At 34.9% G+C, this 19,389-nt stretch overlaps 1 protein-coding gene across 5 annotated transcripts in view; it reads right to left on the reverse strand.

Annotated features, from left to right (window-relative positions):
* Positions 1-19,389, reverse strand: part of RNF24 (ring finger protein 24) — a 76,502-nt gene that overhangs the window by 34,051 nt on the left and 23,062 nt on the right. Inside the window, exon 2 of one of the 5 annotated variants that reach the window (XM_053200206.1) lies at positions 1,044-1,145. The exons of 2 other annotated variants lie outside the window; for them this stretch is intronic. The gene's annotated coding sequence lies outside the window, so the exon portion shown is untranslated. Of the gene's footprint in view, positions 1-1,043; positions 1,502-16,366; positions 16,503-19,389 lie in introns of those variants that run through there. 2 more of the 5 variants (XM_027069633.2, XM_027069635.2) reach the window with 2 other exon arrangements.

Raw genomic sequence — 19,389 nt, forward strand, 5'->3', positions numbered from 1 at the left:
TTTAGGAATTTTCTCCTTTTCCTTTGATGAATGAAATTGCTTAGCTACAATTGATATGTTGGCCCAACAGCTAAGTAGAGGGTGTATTATTCCAAGATGCTAATCCTGGTGTAGTGACACATTAGTTTTAGAATATTTTCATCATAATATCTTTTCAGTGTGAGTGTTAATAACCCTTTAAAATGTCATCTTTAAAAAGAGAGCCACTATTCATCATCCTAGTAATAAGCATACTTTGCTACTGAGGTATCACAAATGTAAAAGTTACTTAGGAACTGCTCCTTGTGAGGAGAAACAGAACATACAATATGCTACTGGATTTTACTTGCCATTTCTGACTTAATTCACGTGAAAATCTTTTCCCTCCTTATGAAATTCATAGTTGCTGAAATCTGTAGTTTCAGCCTAAATTTCAAACCATCTATCTAATTAGGTTATTTATAAAAAGAAAGAAAAAGAAAAACACAGAAGATCTGAGTATTTTATGAGCAATGGGATTTCCCACCAAAATACAAGAGATATGGTTCCACAGGGGACCTGAGTTGAACACAATGCACCACAGCTAGACAGGCTACAGTAGCGTTCTTGAAGTGTGTTTGGTAGCCACATACTTCCTAGGCCAGTTCCTGTTCCCTGGACAATACCACATCATCATCTTCCCAGTAGTTAGTATTCTACTTTAGCTTCAAAAATGCTCAGACAGACACCAATAACCAGACTGCTGTATTTTATAATTTATGGTTCATAAACCATTAAAAAAAATCCTATACTTGTTTCTTATAATACAAAAGCCCAAGAAAAACTTAAGAACAATTATTTTGGGTTTTTAAAATCTTTTTTTTTTTTTTGGAAACATGAGATTTTTAATTTACATTAAAAAAATGCACCCATGTTGTATGTACCGGTCAGAGTCTGGACAAACGAATACACCCATGTTACCACAACCCTAATCAAGATACAGAACACTTCCATTTACCCAGAAAGTTCCCTTGTACCCCTTTGCAGTTAATCACCACTCCCACTGATCTGATTTCTATCATTACCGATTAATTTTCCTTATTCTAGAATTTCACAGTCAAATGGAATCACACAGGATGTAGTCTTTCGTGTTCAGCTTCTAGTCATCAGCAGGTCCTTGAAAGACTCTGAATAGTTACAGATAACACTTCACATTATATTCCCAGTTTGCTCTAATTATCACATTATCTCCAGTTATCGTCTCTTAAAGATTACTGACTTCATCTTTTGAAAATATCAATTTTATGGTTAATCCTTTGACATTTCTTTCTATACAGAATTTCTGGTTATCTTTTTTAGTTGTGTTACTGATTTCATGGAAGAAATTTTCACTATGTCCTTTATATAGGTGTTCCTTTCCATTTTTTAAGTCCTTCTTCAGTGGAGCACTTTCTTTTTTCCTATTGTTTTTTAGGTCTTCAACAGAAGAAACATACAATTCACTTGCCATGTTTTGTCCCAATCAAATTCTACACGAAAATAAGAACTCTGAGGTGCTCATGAGTGAAGCAGTCAAGCCCCTTCTATGGTGAGGCATCTGCTGATATGGACAAGTCTCTAGTAGCTAAGAGAACAGAAGTGCTAGCTACAGCTTAGTCCAGTGGGCTCCCTCATTAAGCTAGGAGGGAATACAAAGGATGTGGATACGCACAGAATTCTTTCTTTTACTGATGTTGTTCTCTAATAAAAGGTGATTTTCACCTTTTGTTTTCATAGAATCATGAAAAAACCTTCAAGTCTATGGTCCTATACAACTGTTGGTGGGCAACATGTATGGCTAATGCACACATAACATGATCGACACCCAGGACTGCCTAAACATTTTTGTGCACTTCTGCCCCAGCACTATTTCTTGAAAAGATAACCCCTGCCCCATTGAATTGCCTTGGGACCTTAACAGAAAATCAGTTGACCATAAATATGTAAAGATTTATTTCTGGGCTCTGAATTACTTCATTGATCTGTATGTCTTTCTTTATTCCAATTTCACACAGTCTTGACTACCATAACTTTGTGGTAAGTTTTGAAATAAAAAAGTGTTAAGTCCTCCAACTTTGATGTTTTTCAATATTGTTTTGACTATTTTGGTTCTTTGTTATTACAAATAAAATTTAGGATCAGCTTGTTAATTTCTGCAAAAAAGCCAGCTGAGATTTTGAAGGAGATTGCTTTAAATCTATAAATTTGGGAAGAACTGCCATGTCAATAATATTGTCTTCAAATGCATGAACATGGAATTTCTCTCATTTAGATGGTCTTTCATTTCTTTCAGATATGTTTTGTAGTTTTCAGTGTATTAGTCTTGCACTTCTTTTGTCAAATTTATTCCTAAGTGTTTTATCCTTTTTAATGCTACTGTGGATGCAATTGTTTTTTAAAATTTGTTTTGGGTTGTCCAATGTTTATATATAGAAATAAACTGATTTTCTCTATAATGATCTTATATCCTGTGACCTTACTGAACTCATTTATTAGTTTTTTTTTATTCCTTTGCATTCCCTAAATGCAGGATGATCACTTCATCTGTGAATAAAGACAGCTTTATATCTTCTTTTCTAATCTGATTGTATTTCATTTTTCTTTCCTGAATTAATTGGCTAGAACCTCCAGTACATGTTGAAAAGAAGTAGTGAATGCAGACATCTTTTCTTTGTTTCCAATCTTAGAGGAAAAGCATTTAGTATTTTATTATTAATTATGATGTTAGGATTTTATGTAGAAATTTTATATGCAAATTTCTTTTATTCCTAATTTGCTGAGAGTATTTAATCATAACAGTCTATTATATTAATTGTTTTCTGGTGTTAAATTAATCTTGCATTTCTGGTGTAAATCTCACTTAGTCACAATCATTTTTATATATTCTGGGAATCAGCTTTGTGGAGGATTTATGAAGCTACAGTCATAAAAGATATTGGTCTATAGTTTTCTTTTTTTTTTTTTTTATAAAGTTTATTTATTTTGAGAGAGTGAGTGAGTGAGCAGGGGAGGAGCAGAGAGAGAGAGAGAGAGAGAGAATTTTAGGCAGGCTCCATGCTGTCAGCCCAGAGCCTGATGTGGGGCTCTAACTCACGAACTGTAAGATCATGAACTGAGCCAAAACCAAGAGTTGGACCTCTAACCAATGGAGCCACCTACAGGTGCCCCTGTAGTTTTCTTTTCTTGTGATTTTTTTTTTTTTTTTGGCTTTGGTATCAGGCCAATACCCAGGATACCAAGGTATCATGGTAAGATAACATACTAGTCTCAAAATGAGTTGTGAAGTGCCCCAGTTCCTCTATTTTCTGAAAGAGTTCATGAAAAATTGGTATTATTTCTTCTTTAAATGTTTAGTAAAATTCAGTGAGCCTATCTGGGTTTGGGTTTTTCTTTGTGGGAAGACTTCATAAATTATTCAATTTGTTTAGTGTTCTAGGTCTATTCAGATTTTTTATTTCTTGAGTCAGTTCAGTGATTTGGATCTAAGAATATGCCCATTTCATCTACATTTTAACATTCATCGTTCATGGTATCCCTTTATAATTCTTTTAATTTTTCTCAGATTTGGTAGTGTGTATCCTCTTTCATTCGGGATTTTAGTAAGTTGTATCTTCCTTTTTACTTGATCAGTTTAGCTCAGAGGTTGGTAAACTAAGGCACATGGCTTATTTTCACATAGTCTATAAGCTAGGAATATTTTTCACATTTTAAAAGGTGTGCCAAAAACTCAAACAAACAAGAATATATGAAAAAGACCACCTGTGGCCCTCAAAGCCCCAAATATTCACTCTCTGGTCCCTTATAAAAAAAATTACCAATTCTTGCTTTAGCTAAAGTTCTCAATTTTGTTAATCTTTTCAAAGAACCAACTTTTAATTTCACTGATTTTCCTCTGCATTTCCTTGTTTTGTATTTCATGGATTTCTACTCTGATCTTTATTACATCCTGCCTTCTACTTGGTTTGGGTTTAGTCTGTCCTTTTTCTACTTCCTTATAGTGGAAGCTTAGGTCATGGGTTCGTATTCTTTACTCTTTCATTTTTTAAAAAAAATTATTTACTTATTTTGAGAGACAGTGAGTGCATGCATGAGCAGGAGGGGCAGAAAGAGAAGGAGAGAGAGAATCCCAAGCAGGCTCTGTGCTGTCAGCCTACAGAGCCCAACATGGGGCTCAATCCCACGAACCATGAGATCATGATCTGAGCTGAGATGAAGTCAGATGCTCAACTGACTGAGCCACCCAGGTGCCCCATCTTAACTCTTTTCTAATACAGGCATTTACAGCTATAAATTCTCTCTCTAACCTCTGCTTTAACTAGGTCCCTTTAATTTTTTATAATTCTCAAAGATCTATTTTTTTGAGCAATAATTAAAAACATAATTTATAGAATTTATAAAAAAACAAGTAGCAAATGATTATTACAAAAGTGATACCTTTGAATATAACTTTCAAAATTTTACTTTGTCACATTTTTTTTTTTTTTTTTGAGAGAAAGAGAGAGAGCGTGATTGGGGTCGGGGCAGAAAGAGAGGGAGACACAGAATCTGAAGCAGGCTCCAGGCTCTGAGCTGTCAGCACAGAGCCTGATACGGGCCTCGAACTCACGAACCATGAAATCATGACCTGAGCTGAAGTCAGACGCTTAACAAACTGAGCTACCCAGGTGCCCTTTGTCACAACTTCTTAAGAGGCATACCCTGCATATGCTTAAAAATTTTTGAGGTGAAATTCACATAACATAAAATTAACCATTTTAAAGTGAGCAATACCAGTGTTATTTAGTGTCTTCACAATGTTGTGCAACCATCACCTCTAAGTCTAAAACATTTCATTACTCTAAATTTAGAGACACCCTGTATCCATGAAACAATCATTCCCTACACCTTCCCTACTCCCAGCCTTGGCAACCACCAGGCTGTTTTCTCTTTCTATGGATTTACCAATTCTGGATATTTCATATATATAGCATCATTCAATAAATGACCTTAGTATCTGATTTCTTTCTTCGCATGTTTTTGAGGTTTTTACCCATATTGTAGCATGCATCAGTACTTCATTTCTTTTTATGGGTGAACAACATTCCATTGTATGTATATATTACAACTTGTTTATCCATTCATCCGTTGATGGATGTTTGGGTTCTTTCCACCTTTTGGTTACTGTGCTGCTATCAACCTTTGTATATAAGGATTTGCTTTAGCACCTGTTTTAGTTCTTTTATATGTATTCCTAGAAGTGGTATTAGTGGGTCATATATATTTCTACATTTAACTTTTTGAGGAACCATCAAACTGTTTTCCACAATGGCTATACCACTTTACATTCCCAGCAGCAATGTACTTTCTTCATAATTCAACTTTCTTCATAATTCAACTTTCTTCATATTCTCAATAATATTTCTTATTTTCTGTGATTTTTATTTTTTAAAATATCCACTCTCATGGGCATAAAAGTGGCATTTCACTGTGATTTTGATGTACATTTCCCTAATGAGTAGTAACGTTAATGAGTAGTAACGTTAAACATCATTTTGTATGCTTATTTCACTTGTCTATATTCTTTGGAGAAAAGTCTGTTTAAGTCCTTTGCACATTTTTTAAAATGGGCTGTCTTTTTGTTGCTAAGCTAATAAGAGTTCTTTCTGTATTCTGGACACTAAACCCTTAATAGACACATAATTTATAATTATTTTCTCCCATTATGTAGTTTGTCTTTTATGCTTTGATAATTTCCTTAAATGTACAAAAAGATTAAGTTTTGGTGAAGTCAAATTCATCTTTTTTCTTTTGTGGCTCATGCTTTTGGTGTCATACCTAGGAATCTATTGCTAAATCTAAGATCATGTAAGTTTACCTCTATGATTTTCTTCTAAGAGTTTTCTAGCTTCAGTTCTTATATTTAGGTCACTGGTCCATTTTGAGTTAATTTTTATGTAGGATATGAGAAAGGGATCCAACTGTATTCTTTTGCATGTGAATATCCAGTTATCCTAGCATCATTCATTAGACTGTTCTTTCCATACTGGTCTTCACACTCTTGTCAAAAATCAACTGGCCATAGCTGGTTGGGATTGATTTCTGGACTCTCAAATCTATTCCATTGGTTTATACCAGTACCACATTGCTGTGATTACTGTAGCTTCATAGTAAGTTTTGAATTGGAAGTGTTAAGTTTTCCAACTCTGTTCTTTGTCAAAACTGTTTTGGTTTTGGGGGCCCCTTACAATTCCATAAGAATTTGTGGACTGGCTTTTCCATTTATGCAAAAAAAATGATTGAAATTTTTATAGAAATTACACTGACTCTATAGATTGCTTTAGGTAATCAATCCATTATTTTGGTTATTGTATTTTCATTTTCATCCAGTTCAAATGTTTTCTAATTTTGTGTTTTCTTTACCCATGGGCCATGTAGAAATATAGTATTTAATTCCAAATATTTGTGGGTTTCCCAAATTTCCTTCTTTTGGTGATATCTAATTTAATTCCATCATGATCAGAGAACACATCTTGTCAGGTTTCACTCCTTTTCAATTTATAGAGACTTGTTTTATGACCTAGCATAAAGTTTCCACTAAAGTTTAGTGGAACATAGTCATGCTCATTCATTGATGTTTTGTCCATGGCTGCTTTTGAGTTAAAACAGCAGAGTTGAGGCTGTGACAGAGACAATTCAGGTAATAAGTCTAAAATACTATGTGACCCTTTAAGAAAACTTTAACCAACACCTGGTAGCATATGGTCTATTTTGGAGGTTATTCCATATGTGCTGAAGAACAATTGGTATTCTGCTGTCATTAGGTAGAGTATTCTATAAATGCCTGTTAAGTCAAGTTGGTTGATAGTGTTGGTTCAACTTTCATAGATCTTTGGTGATTTTTGGTGTAACTGTTCTACCCATTATTGAGAGTGAGGTCTTAAAATTTTCAATTCTTGTTGTTGAATTACCTATTTTCCCCTTTAATTTTATCAGTTTTGCTTTGTGTATTTTGGGGCTCAGCTGTTAGGTGGGTATTTGTTTTTAACTGTTATATCTTCCTGATAAATTGATCATTTTATTATGAAATGTCTTTGTCTCATAATTTTTTTAAAAATCTATCTTGTCTGTTGTTGGCATAGCCACTTTAACTCTCATGCATATTCTTTGCAAGATTTCTCTTTTCCCATCATTTTCTGTCTTTGAATTTGGTGTGTCTCTTGTGACAGAATACTGTTGGACCTTTTTTTAATCCAGTCAGCCAATGTCTGCCTTTTAGTTGAAGTAATCTAGTCACATTCAATGTTATTATTGCTATGTTTGGGTTTATGTGTCATTTTGCTATTTGTTTTCCATATATCTCATGTCTTTTTTCTGACCTTTTTTGTATTAAGTGGATATTTTCTAATGTACCATTTTAATTCCTTTTTTGAATTTTAAAATATTTTTCCCTAATTGATAATTTATTGACATAATTGTAGATTCATATGTAGTTGTAAGAAATAATAGATCCTTTGTATATTTTGCCAAGTGTCCCACAGTGCTAACATTTTACAGTATAAATCATAACTATACAGAGCGCCTGGGTGGCTCAGTCAGTTAGGTGCTTGACTTCAGCTCAGATCATGATCTCGCAGTTCGTGAGTTTAAGCCCCCATTGTGCTCTGTGCTGACAACTCAGAGCCTGGAGCCTGCTTCGGATTCTGTATCTCCCTCTGTCTGCCACTCCCCTGCTTGCGCTCTCTCTCTCTTTCTCACTCAAAAATAAACATTAAAAAATCATAACTGTATATTAGTTATATTTATAATGATAACATCACAAACGGGATAGCCATTGATATAACCAAGCTTACTCAGATTTCCTCAGTTTTCCTCATGCTTGTTCCTGCATGCATGCATATATGTGTATCTACCACCACAGAGAAGAATACTGAACAGTTCGAACACCAGAAGGATTCTTTCATGACAACACACTACTGCCCTTCACTCTCAGGACCTAACCTCTGGCAATGACCAGTATGTCCTCCATGTCTAAGATGCTGTCATTTCAAAATTGATACATAAATGGAATAATTATGGAACTTTTTAGAGTTAGCTTTTAGCTTTTTCCACTCAGCCTAATTCTCTGGAGATTCAGGTAGGTTATTGCATGTATAGTTTGTTCCTTTTTATTCCACAGTTATGTATGTACCACAGTTTGTTTAGTCATTCATCTGCTGAAGGACATCTGGGTTGTTTCCAGTTTTGGCTATTACAAAAAAATCTGCTATGAACATTTGGGTACAACACACTTCTAAAATCCATGGGTCAAAAGAGGTCTCAAAGGATACTTACAAAAAAATACAGTAAAGTTGACTGAAAATGGAAATACAATACATCAACATTTGTGGGACACAGATCAAGCAGTACCTAGAGGGAAATTCATACCACTAAAATGTATAACATTAGAATAGGAGAATTTCAAATCAATCTAAACTCCACATCAAGACTCTAGAAAACGAGCAAAATAAACCCAACTTAAACAGAAAGAAGGAAATAAAGAGCAGAAATCAATGAATTAAAAAAAGGAAAATGATCTAGAAAACCAATGAAACAAAAAGCCAAGACTGTTCTTTGAAAAGATCAATAAAACTGACAAACCTGTAGCAAGGATTTAAAAAAAAAAAAAAGGCACAAATTACCAATATCAAAAATTAAACAGGAGGTATCACTACAGATCCTGCAGCCATCAAAAGGATTAGGGCATACACACATAAATTTAACAACCTAAATAAAAAAGACCAGTTCCTCAAAAAACACAAACTACCATAACTCTAATATAAAGTAATTTGAATAGCTTTGTAACTTTTAACAGTTGAGTGTGTCATTTAAAAATACACAAAAAAGAAAGCTCCAGGCCCATATGATTTTACCCGAGAATTCTACCAAATGTTTAAAGAAGAATTAAAACCAATTATTGAAGATCTCTTGCGGAAAACAGGAGGAAATACTTTGTAATTAATTTCTTGAAGCTAGTATTACCCTGGTTGCCAAAGCAGATAAAGACAGTATCTCTTGAACATAAACATAAAAATTCTCAACAGAATTTAGCAACTAGAATTCAGCAATATATAAAAAGAATTCTATATCAGGACCAAGTGGAGCTTATTCCAAGGATGTAAAGCTGGCTTAATATTTTTTTAAAAAATCAATGCAATCACTATATTAAACAGCTAAAGGATACAAAAAATCATATAACCATAATAATTAATGCAAAAAAAAGCATCTGACAAAATTCAACATCAATTCAATATAAAAACCCCCAGAAATACAGGATTAGAAGGGAACTTCCTTGACTTGATAAAAAGCATCTACAAAAAATAACAACAAAAAAATCAAACACAAAAATACATGTGTTAAAATGTAGTGAGCCACAAATGGGATGTATAGCTTTCATGACTAGGAGGGAAGACTATGAAGCAAAGAAAACTGGATCATTTTAGTAAAATCTGAGAAGGAACAAAAGTTGTATGTGTGGGGGAGTAGTCATAAGAAAGCAAGTGAAGGAAATATAAAATAAAATGGTAGGAACAAGATCTAAAGTTAATTATGAGGAAAATAAATGGTTTAAATCCCCTTAATAAAAAAGAGACTCTAAGACTACATAAAAACAATAATCAGTTATATGCTGTTTGTAAGAAAATACTTAAGACAATTCTAAGAATTTTCTAAATGAGGATGGTGATAGGAAAAATGAGCAAAAATATTTCAGGTAAATATTGTATAAGTGCCAATTTCAAACAAGTAGAAATGAAGGCAGAAACAGGTTACATGGAACAATGATGCTTTATGATTAAAAAATTAGAGGTATATATAACCAAATAAGACATATAGACATAAACCTTTACTTAACACAGCATCCAAATACAGAAGCAAAGGTTATTAGAAACACACTAAGAATTTGGTAAAAATATAACCATGGTGCAGCCTAAAGAGAGAGAGAGAGAATATAAACAATACCATTAACAAATAATAAATATACATTTAGAACTTTGTATCTTACAGAGAAAACACATTCTTTTCAAATGACTCTGGAACATCTACATTTAGATAAACTGTTTATTATAAGGAACATTTAAAAGACCACATTCTGTGCCCACAATGCAATAAAATTAACTCAAAAGTAAAAAGATGAACAAAAGAAAACTAACTACTTGGGAATTCAAAAAATAATCTTTGAAATGACTTGGGTCCAAGAGGTAATCAAAATAAATTATAGACCATTTAGAAATTAATCACATTGGAGGAAAAAGCCTTGTACTAAGAGAAAAATTCATAATCTTCAATCTTGTATTACCAATCTTTATGAAAATAAATGAGCAAAAGAATTCACTTTAGAAGCTAGAAAAAGAGTAAATCAAACAGAATAAACTAGAAGAATGTATTAATAAAGGTCAAACAGAAATAGATGGGTTAAAACAAACAAAAAATTCCACAGGGGAACTGAAATCAACCAACTAACCAATAAAATATTAAGAATGTGAAAAAGATAAAAACTAGTGTTATGCTGACATTTAAAAAAATCTTATAAGAGAATTCATTTATAAATGTATGATTTTATAGGAATATATAGAATTTTATAGGAATAGGAACCAAACTGGCTCAAGAAGAAATCTTGAAAATATACAACTGTGTCTTCATAAAAAGGTCCAGACACTGATGGCAATGGAGGTGGAACTCCATCTAAACTTGTACAGATAATTCCACTACCAAAAAAACTGACCCAGAGTACAGAAACAAAGAAAAAACAAAAAAGGTAGAGAGCATCCCAACATCTTTAAGCAGGTAAGCATAATCACGAAACCAAAACTAAAACTATACAGTGGAGTTCACAAACTTGAGGCTTATGTGCTAAATCTGGGCTTGTGAATATGTTTTGTTTAGCATATACAAAGTTTTAAAATTTGAGATTAACAGTTTAAATTTGGGAGATATACAATTTGTGGGGCACCTGGGTGGCTCTGTAGATTAAACATCTGATTCTTGATTTTGGTTCAGGTCACGATCTCACAATTTGTGAATTGGCATCCCAAATTGGGACTCTGTGCTGACAGTGTGAAGCCTCCTTGGGATTCTCTCTCTCCCTCTCTCTGCTCGCTCTCTCTCTCTCTCTCTCTCTCTCTCTCTCTCTGTATATATAAAATTTGCAATGTCCAGCTTTACACAGAAAAAGATCAGAAGACCTAATAATTCTGGGCTTCATTCTTGCAGGGCAACAATTGCTCAGTGGCCTTGGGGCCTCCAAGCTGCTATGTTGCTGTGCAACTGGGAGGTGAGGAGGGGACATTCTTACATACTAGGGTAAAGTGCACCCCTGGGCTAAGTCACTATGCTCTCATTTGTCACAATTTCCACTATCCCCTAATACTCCCTAACTCTGAACCAAATGTCAGTAGGTCACTTGTACTTATCCTGTTACTTTTCTCAAAGTAAATAAATATTTCTACCTCTATCGAAAGAAAGAAAGAAAGAAAGAAAGAAAGAAAGAAAGAAAGAAAGAAAGAAAGAAAGAAAGAAAGAAAAGAAAGGAAGGAAGGAAGGAAGGAAGGAAGGAAGGAAGGAAGGAAGGAAGGAAGAAATCAAGGACTGTATGATTTTGTTTTCTACCCAAGTGTACTTGAGTGATTCAATTTTCTGCCTGGCCCTATTGCCATCAAGTTTGTTGCCTGTCCATTATGATTTCTATCTTTGATTTTCCCACATCAGATAATAGAAATTCTCACCTATATTCTTTCTTAATACCTACATGGTATTTAACCCATCTAGAAACTATTGCGTGGAAAAAAGGCCTAAAATTGTTTTTCCAAATGGTTAGTCATCTATTGCAAAAGCATTTGTAAAGCTCTTTCTCCACTGTCTTAAAATTCTACCTTTTTCAGAGTCACTTTTTACATATGTCTGGGTCTGTTCCTGGATTCTGCAGTCCCTTCACTTTTTTCTATCTATGATAATGGCCTGCACCAGCATGCAATGTTTTGTTTTAATATAGCTTTATCATACCAATAATTAATACATGATAGGGCAATATTTCCATTATTACTCTTCTTTTTTAATATTTTCAGTAAGTCTTTATGTATTATTATTATTATTATTATTATTATTTGAGAGAGCACGTGCATGCATATGAGAGAGGGGCTGAGGAAGACAGAGAATCCTAAGCAGGTTCCATACTCAGAGTACGGAGCCCAACATGGGGCCCTATCCCATGACCCTAGGATCATGACCCGAGCTGATACCAAGAGTTAGATGCTCAACGACTGGGCCACCCAGGTACTCCTCAAGGCTTTCTTATACCATTTTTTTTTTTTCAGATAAACAAAAGATATCCTGTTGGGAAGTTGACTGAAAGTATATTAAATTTATAGTATAGTATAGTATAGTATAGTAAATTTATTAAATTTACTTCAGGGAACTTATTTTTCACTTATTCTAGTTTCATTTTATGCCTTTCAGTAGACTTTATAGCTATATTCATACAGGTTTTATACTGTCCTTTAGTTTATTCCTAGTTATTACATGTACTTTTGCTGTTATTATGAATGGGATCTTTTCTTCCATTATGTTTTCTAAGCTGGTTATTCCTGGCATAGAGAAAAGCTACTGCTTTTTGTAGATTTACTTTGGAGCCTAACATGGAAAAATTTTTAGGGTAGGTGTGACTAAATGCCTACATAAAAATAAATCTTAATAAAGCACTCACAGCTCTGAGCAGTGAGACCCCAAGAACAACTAGCTACAAAACATACACCAAGGCAAATGAACATAGTGACTTTCAATCAGGCTTTTTACTTATATATCACCTAAAATAATTGTTATAAATATATTCTCACCAAATATAACTTTACTCTGAACTAGGTGATCTCTGGCTCATTGTTCTGACAATAAAATAGAAAATTTACAAGTTGTCTTTCAAGACCCTGCCCAAATGGGACAGTGCCCAAACAGTATGTGCTTTAGAAGATGCAATCTTTTTGTCTTCTAAGCATAACCAAAGATGGTCTCAGGAATGAATTACAAATATAAGAAAACCAAGATACATCTTTGTTTGTTTAGCTAGAGCATAGGAAAACAACTGCAGAAGAGATTATTCTCTCAGACCTGTGACTGAGGTTCAGCTGATGAGCCACAGTGTAGCCTTACTAGGCTGGCCAGGACCTGGCTCTACTGCAATAACTTGAGCCTAAAAGAATTAGATGGCAGGTTCTATGTCTCTATTAATAGTCAGGAGCAGATGTGGAGCCTCTGCAGCTCAGTCCAAGCTGACTGTTCTCTGCTTTGTCAGAGGCCAATAAAACCACAACACATCTATTATGAGTTGGATTTGGTATATTTCACTACTAAAGAATACAGGAATTTGATTGAATGTGTGCATCTCTGGAAGGATGCCTAAGAAATTGATAACATGAGCTGCTTTTGGTGAGGGGATAAGGTATCTAGGAGGACAGAGTCTTCATTATAGAATTTTCTGCATCTTTTAAATTTTTTGTATTTAAAGTAAAAGAAAAAATCCAGTGATGTATCTGACTAGTATTTGTCTATGTCTATAAAAGCTGGTAGAGCCAACGGTATTAAAAGATTTAATGTTTACTTTTGAGAGAGACAGGAGCACAGAGTGCAAGTGGGGGAGGGGCAGAGAGAGAGGGGGAGACAGAATCTGAAGCAGGCTCCCTCTGAGCTGTCAGCACAGAGCTCGGTGCAGAGCTCGAACTCACAAATGGTGAGATCATGACCTCAGCCGAAGTTGGACGCTTAACGGAATGAGCCACCCAGGCTTCCCTGGTATTAAAGGATTTAAAGGGAGCAGGTATTAGAAGTCCATTTGTATAGAAGCATAAAGTATATGTACAGAATTAAGCATACATTTCCTGCCATATCTACAGTGCACCAGTGAATGTCAAGCATTTAGGTCCCCCAGAAAGCATCCCTATACCACGTTAGTCTACTTCCAAGTTTAGCAGAGAAACACTGCTTAAAATCACTTACACTCCTTGAGTGTAAATCTAAATCTATTCTAATGTACCAAAGTTATACAGTAATTTTAATTCCGTTTCCCCCATGTGACTTACATAAGAGAAAGTACAAAAGTTTTACTCATGCCTAGTCAACACTTGAGTTCACCTGAAAATTCATTTTTTTTTTAACAAAAAACTTTTTAAGTTTATTCATTTATTGAGAGAGACAGAAAGAACAAGAGAGGGAGGGTCAGAGAGAGTGGGGTAGAGAGAGAATCCCAAGCACTCGACGCTGTCAGCACAGAGCTGGATATGGGGCTCAAACTGTGAGATCATGACCTGAGCTGAAACCAAGAGTTGGATATTTAACCAACTGAGCCACCCAGGTGCCCCTGGTTCACCTGAAACTTCTATTTCTCATGATAAGTCTGTAAATTGACAGTCTTCTGAGCTTTGGTCAACAAGATTTTCCTAGGCCCTGGTTATCCTTGAGTATAGGTTAAGGTTGCATCTCCATATGTGCAGAGGCCCAAACCCCAGAATGCAGAACCTCAGGTAGAGGTCATGCCCTGAGGTGTTTTGTGCCTGAGTACCTAAGCTGCTCCTCTTAGATGGTACCACCAACTCACTTCCTTCAAAGTGCTCCAGTCTATCACTTTCAGAAATTTCCTCTGCATTCCCAGTCTTTTATAATCTCCTCTGGTACTGGGCTATTGGAGATTCTAAGATATCAGGGCTCAAAAATCTTTCATCTTCAAAAGGCAGACAACTAGACAAGATAATTGGTTGGTATTCTGTAAATATTTCTCTAAATGCATCTTGTGTTATCTGAGTTACAAGTCTAAGGTCATTTTTATCTTTCATCCTCCAGAGGATAGTTATTTCCAGTGTTAAACTGGTAAGTAGGTATGTGAGTATACTGTCTTTAAGTGTCAAATCTGGAAAATAAGTACATGCCAAACTCTCAACCTGCAGGCAAAGGTTTGTTTTTCTCTACAATAACTTCAGTTTTTCCTTTACTGAAACTTCTTCCTATTTGTAACACCCCCCCCCCCCCATTATTTGGAGGAGACTTGCAGGAGCAAAAAAACTAGGTATACAGGATTTGTTATAACCGATTTGTCTATTCCATGAATTTTAACCTGAATCTTTCCATTTGGCCTTAATTTTATTGACCACTCCACTATTCTTTAAAAAATTTTTTTTAATATTTATTTTTGAGAGAGAGAGAGAAAGAGAGACAGAGTGCAAGCGGGGGAGGGCAGACAGAGGGGGACACAGAATCCGAAGTAGGCTTCAGGCTCTGAGACGTCAGCACAGAGCCTGATAGAGGGCTCGAACTCACCAACTGTGAGATCAAGACCTGAGCTGAATCAGATGCTCAACCCGCTCAATCCACTGAGCCACTAGGTGCCCTGACCACTCCACTATCCTGATAACATTTTTTTCCCCTTAAGGGATGTACATTTTTTTAAAAAATATTTTTACCATGGTGCTTCAAGGTGTTTTTTTTTTTTTTAATTCTAACTAGTTCTTTTTAATAGTCTTTGTGTCTTTTACTCTTTTCAGTCCTATTATTGACAATTCCATTCCTTCTACATTTCAGTTTTTTTTTTTTTTTTCCTGCTTCTTCTATTACCATTGTTTTCTCTGGTTTTGTACACAGCTTTTCTCTTTGTTGGTATTGCCCAAGTTCTAAAATCAAGGCTGTGGTGCTACCTTTGCTCGCCACAACTGAACTCTGTCTTCTTATACATTTTATATTTCAGATGTTTGTTATTTTGGTGGGTCTCTTTTTACTCTGTCATATTCCCAGTAATTATTCTGTGTTGGCTCCATAAAGACTTTCTCTCCATTTTTGTGTAAAGTCTCTATTTTCAGTTTAAATCATTCCATCAGATTTTTATGAGACTTCACTTTGATGATGGTGAGGTATTCAAATTTGATGTCTTGTATTCCTTCCTGACCTCTGTCCTAAGCACAACCATACATACAATATAATTTCACAAATAATCTGCTTATCAGCACTTAATGACCAACTTCTATTTAATTCAGTCTTGTGATTCAGTCTTGTGATTAAGGACGGAACTCTTAAAAGAGTATGGATTGTAGGAAAAAGAGCAGAATAATGCTGAGATAGGAGTACAAAATGAGAAGTTGTAAAGAAGGAAAATACTCTCAGGTTGAACTTTACATCATAATTACAAAGGCAGTACAAAGAAGTGAGATGTAATGAGCAGTTCTCATTCTTAGCATGAAAACAAACCCTAAATGTAATATAATACCTGCTTACTTTTAGAAATAAGCTGATTCCCCCCACAAATGTTTTTTCTCACAACAAAAGAAATAAAAATGTAACAGGAGAGCAATGCCTGTGTCACTCAAAACCATACTCTAATTACCTGGGGATGTTTAATTTTCAACATCTCTCAAGTTTGATGAATGGGCCAGTGAGCCTCTTTCTTTAGAGCCAGATCTTATTCTACATTAATGGCTCATCATCTCCTGGGTTCTTGTACAGGTGGGCATAATAGACACCTGCAGAGCACAAAACAAATATAATTCTTAAAAATTGGTAAGTGCTTCTAGTTGCTGGAGTAAATGTATTATTGTTGGTGTAATGCCAATCTACTTATTTACTAGAATTATTAAAAAGATGGATCATGAAAAGAAAAATCTTCAGTATGAACTTAAAAAAATTTTTTTTGATTATGTTATGGATATGTTATTTGAGAAATGGTTATCTTTTCTATTCCTTCAAGAAAACCAACTTGATTATACAGAAGGAATTTAAATGATTATTTGCAGATGACAGTAAAATAAAAAAGAATACTTACTAATAAATATACACAATACATATTAAGAAAATATGAAAGATACAAAAGAAGATGTAAATAACTGAAAATATATATCTGCTTCTTGGTTGTGGAAACTCAATATTATAAAGATTATCAATTTTCTTTAAATCTATAAATTTAATGCAGACAAAATGAAAAATACTGCCATAATTTGGCTTTTTTTCTGGAGGCTGGAGGGTAGTTAGAGAAGCTAGTTCTAGTTCAACAGGAAAAATGAAAATGGGAAAATAGCAGACATATTCCAAAAAAGAAAAACTTGTGTTACTACCACATGAACTGACAGATTACAGGACAGAATAGAGATGTGATAATTAATCATAGCTGCAGTTTGCCAAATATCTCCAGTTTTCCATCTTCTGGGCACATGTATGACTATACTGATGGTGTGAGACTCTCCAGGGCCCTCTTCCCTTTAGCCAGGACAAAGAGCAATGTTCAAGATGGTGGCAACCCTGTTGGCCTAAGTTACTGAGTGAAAGTCATGGTGCTGAGCCTCCAGCGACCCTTGATGGACATGTACCAAAAGGAAAGAAATTTCTTATTATAAACCACTAAGAGTTTGAGGCTGTTTGTTATGGCGGTTTAACCTAGCCTACCGTGGTGGATACGAGAAAGCTGGAGAGCAGTCTAAATTCATATAGGAATCTAATACATTATAAAGTTGATATTATCCAGTAGTTGATATTACCCATTAGTAAGCACTCACACATTAGTGACATTGCCAATTAGTAAAACTGTCAGACTCCATGAGAACAACTTGACAAAATTATGCATGGATTTACCCATTGACCCAGCAATTCCACATTTAGGAATTTAACTTTCAAATGTGCTTACATGTCTACTCAAAAACACATATATACCAGGCTCTTCTTTGCAGTCCTGCTTGTAATAGCAAAAGGTTGGAAGCAACCTAAATATGTAACTGGTTACAGTTTATCACCATAAACTAATTTTGCAGTTGTTAAAAAATGTTGTAAATAAGATACCTAGGAATAAACCTAACCAAAGAGGTGAAAGACCTGTACTCTGAAAACTATAAAACACTGATGAAAGAAAGTGAAGACAACATAAAGAAATGGAAAGACATTCCATGCTCATGGATTGGAAGAAAAAATATTGATAAAATGTCCATACTATCCAAAGCAACCTACACATTTAATGCAATCCCTATCAAAATATCAACAGCATTTTTTCACACAGAACTAGAACAAACAATCCTAAAATCTGTATGGAACTACAAAAGACCCCGAATAGCCAAAACAACCTAGGAAAAGAAAAGCAGAGCTGGAGGCATCACAATTTCAGACTTCAAGTTATATTACAAAGCTGTAGAAATAGACACATGGCCAATGGAACAGAATGGAAAACCCAGAAATAAAGCCACAATTCTATGGTCAATTAATCTTTGACAAAGCAGGAAAAAGTATCCAATGGAAAAAAGTCTCCTCAACAAATGGCGTTTGAAAAACTGAACAACTTGTAAAAGAATGAAACTGGACCACTTTCTTATCCCATACACAAAAATAAATTAAAAATGGATTAAAGACCTAACTGTGAGATCTGAAACCATAAAAATCCTAGAAGCGAACACAGGCAGTAACCTCTTTGACATTGGCTGTAGCAACTTTTTTCTAGAGCTGTCTCCTGAGGCAAAGGAAACAAAAGCAAAAATAAGCTATTGGGACTACATCAAAGTAAAAAGCTTCTGCACATCAAAGGAAATAATCAACAAAACTAAAAGGCAACCTACAGAATGGGAGATGATATTTGCAAATGATATATTCAATAAAGGGCTAGTATCAAAAATACATAAAGAACTTATAAAACTCAACACTGAAAAACAAATAATCTAATTAGGAAATGGGCAGAAGACATGAAGATATTTCTCCAAAAAAGACATAAAAAATGAAACAAAAAATTAACCAAAAGACATACAGATGGCCAACAGACATATGAAAAGATGCTTTACCATCACTTATCATCAGGGAAATGCAAATCAAAACTACAATGAGATATCACCTCACACTGGTCAGAATGACTAAAATCAACACAAGAAAACAAAGGTGTTGGGAGGATGTGGAGAAAAAGGAATCCTCTTGCACTGGTGGTGGGAATGAAAACTGGGCAGCCACTCTGGAAACCAGTATGGAGGTTACTCAATAAGTTAAAAATAGAACTACCCTACGATCCAGCGACTGCACTACTGGGTATTACCCAAAGGATACAAAAACACTAATTAAAAGGGATACATGCACCCCCATATTTATTGCCCCATTATTTTTTATTTTTTTATTAAAAATTTTTTTTAATGTTTTTATTTATTTTTGAGACAGAGAGAGACAGAGCATGAGCAGGGGAGGAGCTGAGAGAGAAGGAGACACAGAATCCAAAGCAGGCCCCAGGCTCTGAGCTGTTAGCACAGAGCCTGACGCGGGGCTCAAACTCACACACTGTAAGATCATGACGTGAGCTGAAGTCGGATGCCCAACCGACTGAGCCACCCAGGTGCCTCTGCCCCATTATTTACAACAGCCAAAATATGGAAACAGTCCAAGAGTTCACTGATT

Source organism: Acinonyx jubatus, chromosome A3 (assembly GCF_027475565.1).
Source record: "Acinonyx jubatus isolate Ajub_Pintada_27869175 chromosome A3, VMU_Ajub_asm_v1.0, whole genome shotgun sequence".
Taxonomy (NCBI): domain Eukaryota; kingdom Metazoa; phylum Chordata; class Mammalia; order Carnivora; family Felidae; genus Acinonyx; species Acinonyx jubatus.